Source organism: Mauremys mutica, chromosome 4 (assembly GCF_020497125.1).
Source record: "Mauremys mutica isolate MM-2020 ecotype Southern chromosome 4, ASM2049712v1, whole genome shotgun sequence".
In the NCBI taxonomy this organism is placed as follows: Eukaryota; Metazoa; Chordata; order Testudines; family Geoemydidae; genus Mauremys; species Mauremys mutica.
This window is the reverse complement of record NC_059075.1, coordinates 152,066,586-152,084,527: the sequence shown is the minus strand read 5'-3', so window position 1 is coordinate 152,084,527 and position 17,942 is coordinate 152,066,586. Positions and strand designations below refer to the sequence as shown.

General features: G+C 52.4%; 1 long non-coding RNA gene across 1 annotated transcript; it reads left to right on the top strand.

Annotated features, from left to right (window-relative positions):
- The first annotated feature begins 1,593 nt into the window (after positions 1 to 1,593).
- Positions 1,594 to 16,044, top strand: LOC123368387. The gene is made up of 3 exons (XR_006578756.1): positions 1,594 to 1,674; positions 13,224 to 13,289; positions 15,972 to 16,044. It is a non-coding gene; the product is annotated as an uncharacterized LOC123368387 (long non-coding RNA).
- The last annotated feature ends 1,898 nt before the right edge of the window (positions 16,045 to 17,942 follow it).

Here is a 17,942-nt window from a genome sequence, read left to right as displayed (position 1 = left end):
CCACCCCCTACCTGTCCCCTGACAAACCCCTGGGACTCCCATGCCTATGCAACCGCTGCCTGTCCCCTGACTGCCCCCCCCGAACCTCTGCCCATCCAACCCCCCTGCTCCCTGTCCCTTGACTGCTTCCCCCAGAACCCCCTACCCCTTCTCCAACTCCCCAGCCCCCTTACCGTGCCACTCAGACCAGCGTGTCTGGCTCCGCGCAGTGCCAGACATGCTGCTGCCATGCTCCCCCGTGGAGCCACAGCCCTTCCCCCCCCCTCCATCCAGCACCTGCCTTCCAGATTTGAACACCTCAAAATTCAGGAGTGCTCAAGCTCAGTTTGGGCAGCTGTTACTTCATTTCTCCCAAATCAAATATACTGATCCACTGTAACTTGCTGTAGAAAAAGTAGGATAACATTGAGCAAGAAATGCTTCCCAGGGGTTGTTAGGACTGGAATTGCTATTTTCAATAGCCATTGCCTTTTTTGTTTGTTTGTTTAAAAGGAAGACAGTGATATTGCATTGGCAAATTCCCCATAGAAAGAAAGAGTGGAACAAAAGAATAATAAAGGCACCTCAACTTTTCCTCATTTATGTAGGACAGTCTTATAATATGCATCCAGATATCCTCCAATCACACAAGCTGAAAATTGTTCCACTTTACTGCAGTTCTGTAACCGTATGAGAACCAATCCTGTCTGTGTTTTGTGCATGTCTAAAATTCCTGCTGAATGACCCGCCCTGGGAGCGAGTTACCAGTGACCCAGGGCTGTGGTGGAAGGAGGGTGCAGGTGGTGGTGGGGGAGAGCCCAGGGCTGGGGCGGCAGGAGATGTGTGTGTGTGGGGGGGGCACTGGTGGGGGGGATGGGGGTAGCCCAGGGCTGGGGTGGCAGCGGGGTGGGGAGAGGGCACTGGTGGGGGGGAAGGGGGTAGCCCAGCGCTGGGGTGGCAGGGGGTGTGGGTGGGGCGAGCCGAGGGCTGGGGCAGCAGGAGGGTATGGGGGGGAGCCCAGGCCTGGGACGGGGGCAGCCAAAAAATTTTTTTTTTGTTTGGGGCGGCAAAAAACCTAGAGCCAGCCCTGCTGGGTCCCCACCCCTCCTTCTAAATGGAAAAGTACCAGATTTAAGATGGATTGAAGTATCATGTGACATGGTCACATGTCGCTGTAAGACCCCAAGTCTCCTTTCTTCCTAGGTAGGTTGGCCCACATGTACACAGGAAGGCTTTCAGGTAAATAAACCATTTACAAGCAATTGCCCTAGTTAAAGGGAGCCATCAAGATTTTAAACCACCTATAACGGCCCAAACTTTGCATAATTACAATAGGACCTCAGAGTTATACTTCATATTTCTAGCTTCAGATACAAGAATGATACATTCATACAAATAGGAGGAATATATTCAGTAGTTTATAACTTTTGTTATTGATGAGTGTGGTTCTGGCCTAGTTCTGCTTAGCAACTAACCAAGGCCCACTGAAAAATTTACTGGCTGGGGTAGATAAGACAGCTGTGTGACCTTGCTAGATAAGAGAATGCTTATAGAGGCTTGGAAAAAATGCTTACAGACACTTTTTAAAGTAACGTATTCTTTTTTGTACTAAGCATGAAGTTATGAAGAAGTAACAGTTGTTCTTTGTTTTGTATGCTGGGAACAAATGCTGGGAAGGTACAGTGATGACGAGACGTAAGTGATGACGCGACAGAATAGCTAATAAAAAGCGGTTTGAATTTGTGAAGGGGGGCTGGTTCTGTATGGAGTGAGATGGGCAGTTCTCTGTTGTATGGCATGCTACAATAAAGAACTTGATAGTGGGATTCTTGCTGGTTGTTGCCTGTCTCTTTGCGGTCGGACAACGAAACCTGAGCCGTCTGGGATAAGAGAGATCCCCAATGTTATGATACCTTACAAGAGACCTTTTGCATAAGGCATAGTCCAGTTACATCATATTCACACTCATATTTCCATAAAACATATGGAGTGCAACATCACATCCATTAATTACAATATTCTACATTTTTTACTTTTGTTATTGTTTTTCAAAGTTTCAGTTTCTGCCATTGCTTTACATATTCTACTCCATATTTCCCCAGTTTCTTTCTTTTTTAAATTCATATGGTCGTGTTCCCCCCACCCCCCCACTAGCAATCCATCGGGTCCAAATTTCATCCAACTCTGTGAGGATTTGCAGGGAGTGGATAAGAGAGTTCCCTAGCTTGTGGTTTTCTGTCACATTAGATTGTGATTCCTACAGAGGACAGGTTGCTTACTTATCAGATTAGTGGCCATGGGTCACCAGTGTGGTTAGATGTTTGGCTGCATGTGTGTGTTCTTCTTGTGTGCTGTCCCAGCTCTATGCAGACAGCTGGCACAGCAGACCTCCAGCAAACGGCCCAATGACTACAAGATCTATTAAGGTATGAAGGCATCAAGCCAGGTTTATTGTTGACAAAGCACGATAATAGCACCAGGCAGACTCTACAAGGATAGTAAGACATGTATGCCCATGACAATGGATGCAGATCAGTGAATTGTAGGACTTTCTATCCCCCTCTTGGCTGGACCAAACCACTTTTTTAGAAATACCTTCTTATACCCTAATACAAACCAGTTGCGTACTGCTTCTCTGACATAGTTAGTTACTGACCCCTGACATCACTAGTTATTACCCATTTTATTGTACATGTTGGTTTAATTAAAATATTTTTATTTATTACATTGTTATTCTGACCATATCTCTTAGGAGGAGTCAGTGTGACTTATTTTGGGGGAATGTTTTTGTACCATTTTTAATATTGGGATGTTTTGGTACCACTCTTCTGAAATGTGTTTGCATAAGTACTTTGTGCCTAGCACTTCTTAAAATGTGTGGGGGTTTTTGTTGTTGTTTGTTTTTTTTGCAATATTGGCCCTATTTTTGCCAGATTCTGTGAACTTGTGAGCAGGCAGAGCCTGGTGTTTGTTGCAGCCTGATTTTTGCTAACTTTTCTTTATATCGCTTGCCGACTACTTTAGCTCAGGCCTTATACCAGCCCTCTGATACTAGGGGTATGGCTACACTTGAGAGTTGCAGCGCTGGGAGTTACAGCGCTGGTCGTACAGCTGTGTAGGGAAAGCGCTGGTGTGTGGCCACACTAACAGCTACCAGCGCTGCAGTGTGGCCACATTTGCAGCATTTGCAGCGCTGTTGGGAGTGATGCATTATGGGCAGCTATCCCAGCGTCCATGTGGCAGCAACGTGCTTTTCAAAAGAGGGGGGTGGGGGGCAGTGTGACAGGGACCGGGGGGCGGAGAGAGAGAGAGTGGATTTTTGGAGCCAACACTGTGGCCTGGTCTACACTAGGCGTTTAAATCGGTTTTAGGAGCCTAAAACCGATTTAACGCCACAACCGTCCACACTAGGAGGCACCTTATATCGATTTTAATGGCTCTTTAAATCGGTTTCTGTACTCCTGCCCAACGAGAGGAGTAGCGCTAATATCGGTATTAACATATCGGAATAGGGTTAGTGTGGCCGCAATCGACGGTATTGGCCTCCGGGAGCTATCCCACAGTGCACCACTGACCGCTCTGGACAGCATTCTCAACTCGGATGCACTGGCCAGGTAAACAGGAAAAGCCCCGCGAACTTTTGAATATTTCCTGTTTGCCCAGCGTGGAGCTCCGATCAGCACGGGTGGCGATGCAGTCCGAAATCAAAATAAAAAAAAGAGCTCCCGCATGGACCATGCGGATGTGATCGCTGTAAGGGCAGGCAAATCCGTTCTATCCGTTCTATCAGCGCTCCGTTACAGAAGATGAAATTCAGAATCCTTTTTTAAAAATCTCCAGACAGACGCCATAGCAGGGACTCAGCGCACTGCAGCGTGACAAGCGTAACGGAAAGCCAAAGAATCAAATGGATGCGCATGGACTGGAGGACTGAAGCTATCCCACAGTTCCTGCAGCCTCCTAAAATTATTTGCATTCTTGGCTGAGCTCCAAATGCTTCTAGGGTCAAACACAGTGCCCGCGGGTCAGGGCATAGCTTGGCAATCTACTCACCCACCCCCCACCCACCCCCAGAAGCGAAAGGTAAAACAATCCTCTGACTCTTTTACATGTCACCCTATCTTTACTGAATGCTGCAGATAGACGCGATAGTGCAGCACTCAACACCAACATCCTTGCTCCCCCCCCGTCATGGGCGGCTGATGGTACAAAATGATGGAAATCCATCCTCATCATCAGCATAAGCTGATCGTGCAAAAAGATGGAAATCCATCCTCATCATCAGCCTCAGCTGATGGTACAAAAGGACTGGTAACCATCCTCGTCATCAGCCTATTGGCCCTAATTTTTTCTGGTGGATGGATGGTGCAATATGGCTGGTAACCATCCTCATCATAGCAACAGGGGGCTGAGCTCCATCAGCCCCCACCCTTCATGTGTAAAGAAAAGATTCAGTTGCCCCTGGACTAGCAGTGGGATGCTGGGCTTCTCTCCTACACACTGCTTAATGTCCTGTCTGGACTATCATAGCAGCTGGAGGCTGCCTTCCACTCATTTCTCACTAACAAGTCAGTGTGTCTTATTCCTGCATTCTTTATTAATTCATCACACAAGTGGGGGGACAATGCTACGGTAGCCAAGAAAGGCTGGGGGAAGAACGGAATCAACAGGTGGGGTTGTTACAGGAGCACCCCCTGTGAATAGCATACAGATAATAATTTCTGCGGGCTCTGACACAGAGCAGGTGGTTCTCTAGCACACTTGCCTATATTAGGCAGCACTGATTCTATTTTTTTATACCAAAAAGGAGGGATTGACTCAGGGAGTCATTCCCAATTTTTGCTTTTGCGCCCCTGGCTGATCGGCCAGGGGCACTTATGACAGCAGCCAATGGTACAAAACGATGGAAGGTACAATATGGCTAGTAACCACTCTTGGCTTTTGCGCCCCTGGCTGATTGACCAGGGGCACTAGCAGCAAATGGTACAAAAGGACTGGTAGCCATGATCATCCTCAGTTCCAATTTATGGAAGGGTTTGGATGGTGCAATATGGCTAGTAACCATCTCTGCTGTCATGCAAAAGCAAAAGCATGCTTCTGTGTAGCGCTGCTGAATCGCCTCTGTGAGCGGCATCTAGTACACATACGGTGAGAGTCACAAACGGCAAAAAAAGCTCCATGATTGCCATGCTATGGCATCTGCCAGGGCAATCCAGGGGAAAAAGGCGCGAAATGCTTGTCTGCCGTTGCTTTCCCAGACGAAGGAGTGACTGACGACATTTACCCAGAACCACCCGCGACAATGATTTTTGCCCCATCAGGCACTGGGATCTCAACCCGGAAGTTCCAAGGGGCGGGGGAGGCTGCGGGAACTATGGGATAGCTAGGGAATAGCTACCCACAGTGCAACGCTCCAGAAATCGACGCTAGCCTCGGACCATGGACGCACACCACCGAATTAATGTGTTTAGTGTGGCCGCGCGCACTCGATTTTATAAAATCTGTTTTACAAAACCGGTTTATGCAAATTCGGAATAGTCCCGTAGTGTAGACGTACCCTGTGTATCAGCTCCCTGCCTTGCAAAATCAGAAAATTTCCCCGACCCCTTACTCTTAACTGCAAACAGCTTGCAGACCAGATAAGCAGCTGCTCCAATGGACTCCCTTTCTCCCCGCTGTTTCTCTCATCAAGCAAAAAGCAAACACTCATCCCCCTGCTTGCCTGATTCACAGGGGTTCTCTCATTTGATTGTTCACAGTTACAGATTGATCACAGCAAACAGGAGCTGTGTTTGTTTTTTTAGATAAGCAGCTCCCGGAGCCCTGAGTTCACAACAAAACAAAGAGAGGCTGCATAACAAAATAAAGGGAGTAATTTAGTTAAAAGCATTCTGAGATACATCCTTATACCCTGGAGGCCAATAACAGCGCTGGTGTGTGGCCACACTTGACGACCAGCGCTGCAGCACCAGCACTGCAATGCTTATACCCCAAGCAGACACAGGTATACGGCCAGCGCTGCAGCCAGGGAGTTGCAGCACTGGATGTGCCCTGCAGGTGTGGACAGTTCTTCTTCGAGTGATTGCTCATATACGTTCCAGTTAGGTGTGTGCGCGCCGCGTGCACGTTCGTCGGAAGATTTTTACCGTAGCAACACTCGGTGGGTCGGCTGGGCACCCCCTGGAGTGGCGCCGCTATAGCGCCAGATATATACCCCTGCCGACCCATCCGCCCCTCAGTTCCTTCTTACCGCCCGTGTCGGTCGTTGGAACAGTGGAGCGTGGCTTAGCTGACCTCCACTTCCCTAGCTACTCGTAGTTTCTCTCAGATATAGTTCAGATTTATATAGTTGTAGTTAACTTTATTCGTTTGTAGTATAGTTAGTGTATATAGTTCACAGGGGTTCGGGGCTTATCCCCTTCCCCGCACCCGGTGCCGGGTACTATGCCTGGGTCACAGGGTTTCACACTGTGCTCGGCCGGCCACAAGCCGATGCCGACAAGAGATCATCTCCTAAGTGCCTCGAGGAATCTCACCTAACAGATAAGTGCCGCATTTGTAAGGCCTTTAAGCCGAGAACAAAAGGGGAGCGGGACTTTCGTCTCAAGCAGCTCCTGAGGGAGGCAGCTCTTACTCCTCCGCTCTCGGCACCGAGCGCTGGTCAGTCTTCAAGAAGCGCTCCCTCGGCACCGGATCACCGGTACTGCCAAGGCCTCTCGACACCGGCCGTCGCTGGCTCCGACGTCCGTTTGGCACGGATCCCTCTCCTGGAGGATGAAGAGGCACAAGACTTCTGCTGCGTCCGAGCCGCCTGCTCCGCAGCCCAAGCGCTATACTAAGTCGGACCGCCTGGCACCGATATCTGCCGCGGCACCGACAATATCGGCACCATCGACTCCGGCCACGCAAGAGCCGTCGAGTCCGGTGCCGGAAAGCTCCCCGGTACGAGCCGTGGTTGAGCTCGCTATTAAGCTGCGTCAGAGCTGCCTGCTCCGTAGCCCGAGTGCTATACTAAGTCAGACTGCCCGATTCTGATACCTGCCGCAGCACCGACAATATCGGCAACATTGACTCCGGCCACGCAAGAGCCGTCGAGTCCAGTGCCTGAACGCTCCCTGGTGCGAGCCGTGGTTGAGCTCACTATTCCCTCCACGCCAGAGACATTTCCACGGCGAGGGAGTTGATTGCAATGACAGCGCCTGCGCTGCCTCTACCTCCAGCACCGCCGGTGCGGGTTATATCGTCGTTCAGCAAGCCTGCCTTGATCAGACCACCCTGCGTCTGCACCGCAGAGCGGCACCGTTCACGATCGCGGTCCCACGGATGTTCTTGGTCCCGTCACTGAGCCAGGTGCCGACGCCGCTCGCAGTCCTGGCACCGTTCTCCATTTCGGTACCGGTCGTACTCACGGCACCAATCAGCATCCCGTTCGCCGACCCGGTACACTCGGCGCCGATCCAGCTCCCGGCACCGCTCCAGGCACTGGACTCCCGTAGCCACTCCCGACGTCGGGCCTCGAGATCTCAGTCAACCTCCCGGCACCGCTCCGGTCGCAGGTCCCGTTCTCACTCCCGATACCGGTATGCCTCCCGGTACCGATCCCCGGTGCCGCATCGAGCGACGTCAGCTAGAGACGGAGACTCTGCCCAGGGCTTTTTAGCTCCTCCATGGCCATCCATTTGGATGTGCACACCAGAGTCTTCCAGGTGCCCCAGGCCCAGGACCCTGACCCCCATCAGTGGCCACCCTGTACATCTTGGGCGTGCCATCAGGCCAAAGGCCTACCTGTGATCCCATCTCGCTCTGTTCCGTCAGAGTACTGGGTGCCAGAGGCGACAGTTAGCCTCCCCCCTCTGACCGGTATGGAGGAAGCCCCGGTTCAGCCACCGGATTCCCACATCCCACCGGATCAGGAGGTCGTCCAGGAGCATGAGCCCACACAGGACCCGCTTGTCCCCAGCCTTTCTTCTCCCTCCTCCCCAGATAAGGCAGTGGCAGGAACGTACTCCTCGGGTCCTCCTCTAATCGACTTGGGGGCCCATCAGGACCTCTTGAGACAGGTGGCACTAAATATGAATCTCCAAGTGGAGGAAGTCTCGGAGATACAGGATCCGGTCGTAGATATTCTGTCGGCTGACGCCCCCACTAGAGTGGCCCTACTGTTCATTCGGACGATCCAGGCCAATGCGGATACCATCTGGCAGCCTCAAGCCACTATCCCGCCCGCAGGCACGGGAGTCGAATGCATGTACATGGTATCCTCCAGGGGCGACGGGCACCTATATGTACATCTTTCCCCCTGCTCCCTTGTCATCCAGTCCGTCAATGAGACGGAACACCATGGCTAGCAGGCACCAGCCCCTAAATCCAAGGAGGCTAGGCGAATGGACTTACTGGGCCGTAAGATGTACTTGGCAGGCGCCCTGCAACTTCGCGTAGCACACCAGCAAACCCTGCTTAGCCACTACTATGGGCGGCGGTGGGCAAATTTACGGAGTCGGTTTCTCAGAACTCCCATCAAGAGTTTCAGAGTAGCAGCCGTGTTAGTCTGTATCCGCAAAAAGAACAGGAGTACTTGTGGCACCTTAAAGACTAACAATTTATTTTAGCATGAGCTTTCGTGAGTTACAGCTCAGCATCCGAAGAAGTGAGCTGTAACTCACGAAAGCTCATGCTAAAATAAATTTGTTAGTCTTTAAGGTGCCACAAGTACTCCTGTTCTTTCATCAAGAGTTTGATGCCCTCCTGGAAAAAGGGACGAAGGTGGCGAGAGCTTCCCTCCAGGCCTCGTTGGATGTAACTGACTCCGCAGCCATGACTCTGGCCTCGGGTGTTGCCACGAGGCGCATTTCATGGCTCCAGTTATCGAGCCTTCCCTCGCAGCGGCTGCACACTATACAGGACTTGCCCTTCAATGGCAAAGGCCTGTTCTCAAAAAAAAAACAAAAAAAAACACCTGATCCTAGTCTGCAAGGCCTAAAGGACAGCAAGGTCACTATGCGCTCCCTCTCGGCATGCACACGCCGGTGACTCAGCGCCGCCCTTTCCGCCCCAGCCTCACCGCCTAACCCTGCGCCTAGACAAAGACAGGACTTTGCCAGCAGGCGTCACTGAGGCAGTCTTAGGCGTCGGTCAGGACCCCAAAGGGGCCAAAATCAGGGTCCTCCTAACCACCCAATCGGGCCAAAGCCTATCCCTCCTCGTCCCTCTTAGGCACCCCTCTCGCAATCAATTCCTCTTGAAAGAGGTGCGGATGCTCCTCACCATCGGAGCTATAGAGGAGGTTCCAAAGGACGAAAGGGGCAAAGGGTTCTACTCCCACTAATTCCTAATCCCCAAGGCGAAGGGAGGTCTCCGACCTGTCCTAGACCTGCGGGAGCTCAACAAGTTCATGATAAAGCTGAAGTTCTGCATGGTATCCATGGGGACTGTCATCCCATCCTTGGATACCGGAGACTGGTATGCCGCCCTCAATATGAAGGGCGCGTATTTTCACGTCGCCATTTATCCTCCACACAGAAGGTACCTCCGGTTTGTGGCCAACCGTCATCCTTTCCAGTTTACGGTCCTCCCGGTTGGCCTCTATACAGCCCCAGGTGTATTCACAGTGTTTGGCTGTAGTCACCGCCTCTCTCCGCCACCGTCGGATACACATTCTCCATATCTAGACGATTGGCTCATTCGAGGGACCACCGGGGCCCAAGTTACCAGTCATGTGGGCATCAACAAGGACCTATTCCTGCGTTTAGACCTGATGATCCATATAGAGAAATCCACCCGGATTCCCACACAGGGAACAGACTTAATTGGGGCCATCCTGGACTCCAGTCTCGCCACAGCCTGCTTACCTCAGCCTCGGTTTCATGCAATGGTAACCATTGTACAAGGTCTACGGACCTTCCCAACAACATGGCTGCCTGCACGTTTGTAACCAAACATGCCAGGCTTCGCCTCCGTACACTTCAATCGTGGCTCACCTCGGTGTACCACCCGGGCAGAGCCAGCATGGGCATGATCGCCTCGGTCCCCCCCAAAGCGTCCTAGGCTCCCTCGACTGGGAGTCAACATCCTCCCTGGTGTGTGCAGGGGTGCTGTTCCATCCACCTCACCCCTCGGTGTCCCTCATGACGGACGCCCCATTTCTCGGCTGGGGTGCTCACCTGGGTCAGTTTCGCACTCACGGCCTTCGGTCGGCTCAAGAGCTGGCCTTGCACATCAATGTCCGGGAGCTGAGAGCAGTCTGCCTTGTGTACTAGGCGTTTCAGCAGTACCCGCAAGGCTGTTATGTCTCGGTGTTCACAGATGACACAATGGCCACGTGTTACATAAACAAGCATGGAGGAGCACGGTCCTCCCCTCTTTGCAGGGAGCTATCCAGCTCCGGGACTTCTGCACAGCCCAATCGATGGACCTGGTAGCGTCCTTCCTCCCAGGGGTCCGGAACACTCTGGCGGATCGCCTCGGCAGATCCTTCCTGTCTCTCAAGTGGTCAATTCCTCCGGACGTTATCCATTCAGTTTTCCGGAAGTGGGGCTTTCCCCACATAGTCCTCTTCGCTCTCGCGAGAACAGAACGAGAGAGAAGTTCTGCTCATTCCAAGGCCTCTCCCCGGGCTTGATCTTGGATGCTTTTCTGATGCCGTGGACGAGCCGCTGGTCCACAGGGTCCTGCTAAAACTCCGCAGGGACAGAACGTGCCTGATCATGATCGCTCCAGCGTGGCCCAGGCAGCACTGGTACACCATGTTGCTAGACCTGTCGGTAGCCAACCCAATTCCCCTGCCTCTTTGCCCAGACCTCATAACGCAGGATCACGGCAAACTTCACCACCCAGACCCGCAATCCCTGCACCTCACAGTATGCCTGCTGTGGGACTAAACCAATCCAAGTTCCGTTGTTCTGCCTCGGTTCTACAGGATTCTCCTGGGTGGTAGGAAATCTTCCACTCAGTTAACGTATCTGGCCAAGTGGAAGCGTTTCTCCTGCTGTTACGAAACGCACAATGTTTCTCCCACCGAGGTTCCAATCCATTCCATCTTGGACTACCTCTGATCTTTCAAACAGCAGTGCCTGGCGCGGTCATCATTAAGGGTACACTTGGCAGCCATCTCTGCCTTTCTCCCAGGGGAGAGTGGCCGCTCCATATTCTCACACTCTGTGGTTTCTACGTTCCTCAAGGGCTTGGAGTGTTTATACCCCCAGGTTCACCGCCCTGCCAAAACCTGGGTCTTCAACCTGGTTCTAACCAGACTTATGCCTGCCCCATTCGAGCCACTGACGACATGCTCGCTGATATACCTGTCCTGAAAGACAGTTTTTCCTTGTAGCCTTTGCATCGGCCAGACAAGTCTCCGAGCTTCAGGCTCTCACGGTGGACCCACGGTATACTGTGTTTCTCATGGACAAGGTGCAGTTGTGCCCACGTCCGGCTTTCCTCCCCAAGGTGCTGTCGAACTTTCATATCAACCAGGATATCTTCCTTCCGGTCTTCTTCCGAAGCCACACTCATCGCGAAGGGAGCACATTTGCCCTCCCTAGACGTCCGTAGGGCGCTCGCTTTTTATATCGAGCGGACAAAGCCCTTTCGTACGCCCCAACTCTTCGTCGTATTGGCAGACCGGACGAAGGGCCTATCTGTCTCCTCCCCGAGGTTTTCATCTTGGGTGACGTAGTGCATTTGCACCTCCTGTGTCTTGGCCCATGTTCCATCGAGCCATCTTACTGCACGTTTCAACAGGGCTCAGGCTTCTTCTGCTGCCTTCCTGGCTCACATACCCTTCCAGGGGCTATGTCGTGCACTTACCTGGTCCTTGGTCCACACCTTTGCCTCATTGGTCCAACAGTCCAGAGATGATGCAGCCTTTGGCTCAGCAGTTTGCATTCTGCAACATCTCACTCCGACCCCACCGCCTACGTAAGGCTTGGGAATCACCTAACTGGAATGCATAGGAGCAATCACTCAAAGAAGAAAAGACGGTTACTCACCGTTGTAACTGTTGTTCTTCGAGATGTGTTGCTCATATCCATTCCAGACCCACCCTCCTTCCCCACTGTCGGAGTAGCCGGCAAGAAGGAACTGAGGGGCGGATGGGTCGGCTGGGATATATATCTGGCGCTATAGCAGCGCCACTCCAGGGGGCGCCCAGCCGACCCACCGAGTGTTGCTAGGGTAAAAATCTTCCGACGAATGTGCACGCGGCGCGCGCACACCTAATTGGAATGGATATGAGCAACACATCTCGAAGAACAACAGTTACAATGGTGAGTAACCGTCTTTTACTAATTGCAGCGCTGGAAAGCCTCCACCAGCTCTGCAACTCTCAAGTGTAGCCATACCCTAAGGCTTATATTTTAGGCTCTCTTCCTACTACACCCATTACACATGAGCTGACTGTGTGTGTGCACATATGCACCTCCTGCTGCTAACTACCTACCCTGAGTATTCACACTGGCCTCTCTACCAGACTGTCTGAGCACCTGACAACCTCTATGTGTGTGTCTAGCACACTCTGCTGAGCACAGTTCTGCGAGACAACCTCTCTTTATCGCCCCCCATAGCCCTGTGAGACAGGGCGGGACTATTTATTGTCCCCGTTGTGCAGATGGGGATACACAGACTTGTCCAAGCTCCGTGGTGGAGCGAAGAATTGAACCTGGTCCTTCCAAAGCTGCACCTAGTGCTCTAACCACTAGACCTTCCTTCCTATGAGCCTCTCTGTTCAGTCAGACCGTGTGTCTGTGCAGGGCCCCATGTGCAGAGCTGCCCTGCTCTGTGTGACTGACCCTGGCTTTGTCTCTGTAGCAGCCTGTGCGACATCAAGGAACAGCTGGTGGAGGAATTTGATTTGCTGCTGCCCCTCAGCCACAGATGAAGGTGAGTGAGGTCTACATTTGCCAGGGATCATTAGTAGGCGCTGCAAGGCCCTGACTGAAGGGAAGCAAAACCCAGGAATCAATTCCTTTTATCTAACACTGAAAGGGTGTGTCTGTGTGGTGCCCCGTGATGAGTACAGCTCTGCATAACTCAGTGTGTGTGCACGAGACGAGGTGGGTGAGGAAATATCTTGTATTGGACCAACTTGTGTTGGTGAAAAAGATGAGCTTAGGAGCTAGACAGAGCTCTTCTTCAGACGTGTGTTCCTTACTCACGTGTGTAACAGCCTCTGCTGAGGACAGTTCTGTATTACTGTGTGAGTGTGGTGCCCCCTGCTCTGTCTGACTAACTCCTTGCGTTTGTCTCCCTAGCACCCTGTTCATGTTTCAGGAACAGCCGGTGTGGACTCTGCAATTGCTGTCTGTCCACAGAGTCAGGTGGGTGAAATCTAAATTTCCATGGGGTACTGACCGGGCACCGCAAAGTGCAGCTGGAGGGAGTCAAAACTCAGGCCTGGATTCCTTTCCCCCAACAGGCTTGGGCTGTATCCTCGGTTGAACATCCTTTTTTCCCAAATATTCATATTCTTGAGTAGCAGAGCTCCTGCCAAATGAGAGCCAGGGACAGAGGGCAGGTGTGTTTGGAGAGCTTAGAGCCAGATTCTGATCTTGGTGGCACACATGTAAATCCAGAGTGACCCCTGTGTAAATCGGGAGCTATCCCACTGACGTCAATGGAGTCAGGGCTGGATTCTTATCTCGGTGACCACTGTGTAGGAAGAGAGGAGCAGCAGAGCCTTTTGAAAGGAGGACAGAAGGAAGGTGGGAGTTGCCGGCCCTTTGAATAAACAGGGAAGGATTAGGGGCAGGAGAGCTACTACGCAAAGCTGTGGCCTTGCATATGGCTGGACTCATTAAGTCACATCCTAAGCATCCTGTTTCACCTTGACATCCTCCAGGAGGGGCCAGGATGGTTAACTTTCCCCTCCATTGGCCTAACAAAGGGGTGAGTTCTTCCCTACACAAACCACAGCCACTGACCTTCAGTGAGGACAGCATGTAATTTAGGCTAAGGAGAAAAACAGTACAAGGAAAAACAAAAGTAAAGTCTCTGTAATATTGAGCGAGCGAGAGCGCAGTGTGTCTGTCACATTCTGCTCTGGAACTCAAACACAAAATGGCAGCCCTTAACCTTTACAGCACAAAAAATACCTGTAGGAAATAAACAGTTGTAATGTAACAGTTTGAATTGTCACTTGCCCCCATAGCTGGTTTAATAGCAGAGCCTCAGGAGAGAATAAACCCATTTTACATGGGTGGCAGGTTTGTAGAAATTTTGGTGGTGCCCAGAACTCGCCCCCTTCAACTCTGCCCACCCCAAACTCCACCCCCACCTGCCTAAGGCTCTGGGAGGGGGGTTGAGATCTGGAGTGCAGGTCCTGGGCTGGGGATTAGGGTGCAGGAGGGGTGCAGGGTGCAGGCTTTGGGATGGAGTTTGAGGGCAGGAAGGGGTGTGTGGGAAGGGGGAGGGGGTGAACGCTCTGGGAGGGAGTTTGGGGATAGGAGGGGGTGTAGGGGTGAGGGCTGTGGGGCTGAGGATGAGGGGTTTGGGGTGTGAGAGGGGGCTCAGAGCTGGGGCAGAGGATTAGAGTGCAGAGGGATGAGGGTTGGGGCTGAGGATGAGGGGTTCATGATGCAGGAGGGCTGGGGTTCAGGGTTGGGGCAGAGGATTAGGGTGCAGGGGGATGAGGGCTCTGGCTGGGGATGAGGAGTTTGGGGTGTTGGAGAGGCTCAGGGCTAGGGTGGAAGGGCAGGGTAAGGGCAACCTGCCTTGCCATTAGTGATGGGGGTCACTAGGACCCTGGGGCAGCAGAGAGCAGTTGCTGCCAGGAGCGGGGCTCTGCCTAGGAATGTGCTCCTCCGGCAGCACAAGCAGGCATGGGAGAGGCGTGTGCTGCTTTCTTTCGGGCAGGGATGCACGCGGTGGGGAGCGGTGTGGGGGCAGGTGGAGCCAGGGCCCGCTCCAGGCAGGGACGCGGCGGGGCTGGGGGGAGACCCACAGGGGACGGGGCCTGCTCAGGCAGGGCTGGGGGAGAGACCCAGCTCCAAATATTGCTGGAGCAGAGTCCCTGACCCTAAATATTGCTGGAGCTCGGGCACCACAAAAAAATATAACCCGCCGCCTAAATAGTGTACCCCTGCTGAGATCGATGCTAGCGTCTGTTTCATTAGGTCCCCTGGCTGGGACTGTGAAGACACGATGGTGGCAATTTTGGGAGAGAGAGACACATCTGACTTCTGAGTGTCAGCGCGCCAGGCCGGGAATGTCTGTCTAGCAGCGCTTCCTCTCCACAGTGAAGGAGACAATTAGAGTTCCTATTAGAAGACTGATTTTATTAGTTCTTCTGTTCCCCTATGGTTCATTTAGCATCACTCAGTGGGGGAAACAGTCTTATGTGTAGAGTAATATCACAGACATGATCATCTCCTTTTCCCATTTTCTCTCACAAACACACACACACACAGACTTTGTGTGTTCACACACGCACCTTCTGCTGTGAGCGAGATGTTCTGAGTATTCACACTGGCCTCTCTACCGCATTATCTGAGCAAGTCACAATCTCTGTGTGTGGGTCTAGCAGCCCCTGCTGAGCACGGCTCTGTGATGTAGCAGAGCACTGAGCCTGGTTCTTCCAAAGCTGCAGCCAGTGCTTCGAACCACTAGCCCCTCCCTCCTACCTAAGAGCCTCTCTGTTCAGGCAGAGCGAGTGTCTGTGCAGTGCCCTGTGTGCACAGCTGTCCTGCTCTGCGCGACAGACCACAGACGTGGGAACTAGCGGTGCCAGGGTGATCCAGCTTCCCCAGTGTTCACACAGGGCTCTGCTCCTGGCCCCACACGAGGAGTCCCGGCTGCTGGCTCTGCACCCACCCCCAGCTGTGGCTCCAGCCTAAACCCCCTTACACCTGTCCGGGTCGCCCCCCGTCCTGGAAACACCACTCTGCTTCTGGCCCCAGCTCTGAGCAGGGGTGCAGACAGGGGTAAGGGGCCTGGCTTTCAGCATCTCCACTATTAAAAGTGTTCCAGCGCCATTGTGACTGACCCTGGTTTTGTCTCTGTAGCAGCTGGTGTGACATCAAGGAACAACTGGTGGAGGAATTTGATTTGCTGCCGCCCCTCAGCCACAGATGAAGGTGAGTGAGGTCTAAATTTGCCAGAGATTGTTAGCAGGTGCTGCAAGGCCCTGACTGAAGGGAAGCAAAACCCAGGAACCAGTTGCATTTCTCTAATCTAGAAAAGGCATGTGTATATGGCCCCCTGGTAAGCAGAACTCTGCATAACTCAGTGTGTGTGCACGAGACGAGGTGGGTGAGGTAATATCTTGTATTGGACCAACTTGTGTTGGTAAGAAAGGTGAGCTTCGGAGCTAGACAGAGCTCTTCTTCAGGCGTGTGTTCCTTACTCACGGGTGTAACAGCCTCTGCTGAGAACAGTTCTGTATTTGTGTGTGTGTGTGTGTCGGGGGGTGGTGGTGCCCCCTGCTCTGTTTGACTAACTCCTGGGGTTTGTCTCCCTAGCACCCAGTTCATGTTTTGGGAACAGCCGGTGTGGACTTTGCAATTGCTGTCTGTCCGCAGAGTCAGGTGGGTGAAATCTAAATTTCCATGGGGTACTGACCAGGCACCGCAAAGTGCAGATGGAGGGAATCAAAACTCAGGCCTGGATTCCTTTCCCCCAACAGGCTCGGGCTGTATCCTCGGTTGAACATCCTTTTTTCCCAAATATTCATATTCTTGAGTAGCAGAGCTCCTGCCAAATGAGAGCCAGGGACAGAGGGCAGGTGTGTTTGGAGAGCTTAGAGCCAGATTCTGATCTTGGTGGCACACATGTAAATCCAGAGTGACCCCACTGACATCAATGGAGTCAGGGCTGGATTCTGATTTTGGTGACCCCTGTGTAAATCTGGAACTACCCCACTGACGTCAGTGGAATCAGGGCTGGATTCTGATCTCGATGACCGTTGTGTAGGAAGAGAGGAGCAGCAGAGCCTTTTGAAAGGACGGAAGGAAGGTGGGAGTGGGACAGGAGTGCTACTGTGCAAAGATGTGGCCTTGCATATGGCTGGACAAATTAAGCCTTATCCTAAGCATCCTGTTTCACCTTCACACACTCCAGGAGGGGCCAGGTTGGTTAACTTTCCCCTCCATTGGCCTAACAAAGGGTTGAGTTCTTCCCTACACAAAACACAGCTGCTGACCTTCAGTGGGGACAGCATGTGTAACTTAGGCTAAGGAGAAAAACAGAAGAAGGAAAAACAAAAGTAAAGTCTCTGTAATAGAAAGTGAGGGAGAGTGCAGTGTGTGTGTGTGTGTATGCGACCCACTCTGTCACATTCTGCACTGTAACTCAAACACAAAATGGCAGCCCTTGACCTTCACAGCATGAGAAACCTCTGTATAAAATATACAATCGGGCCAGCTACTGACCTCACTATTAGTGTAAATCGGACCCTTATTGATTTCAGTTCAGGGCACCCAAATTTATACTGTACTACAGGCCTGCACAACTTGTAAAGCGGCGAGGGCCATATTACTCCAAAGAAAACAGCTGAGGGCCGAACTCCCCTAGCGCTGCCAACCCCCTCCAGCGCTGCCCAGCCCCCCTGAAATACTCCTCCCCCCCGCCCCCATCGCCCACCCTGCAAAAACAAACCCTCCTTCCCCAGAGCTGCCCCACCAAAACAGCGGTATTGAACCTTGGTAATATGTTATAGCGGGCCCTTAAGGTAGTATAATTAAGGTAAAAGAAAAATGTCTTTTTGCTAGAAGTAGAATAAGATCTTCCCCAACTGCCCTGTTGAATGAATGAGGTGTGACTGAGGAAGGCGTGGAAGGCAGCACCTCCAGACAGCTGCAACCCTTGTAGAGGAGATGGGAGCCAGACCAGAGCAGTAAAACAGGTCAGCCACTGACTCCTTGCTCGCCTACTCACCCCCCGCCCCTCCTGGCTTGCCTACTCAGCCCCCACCACTGCCTGCCCTCCCGCCCGCCTCCTCAGCCCCCCAACCCCCCCCCCCCCCGGCTCACCCTCTG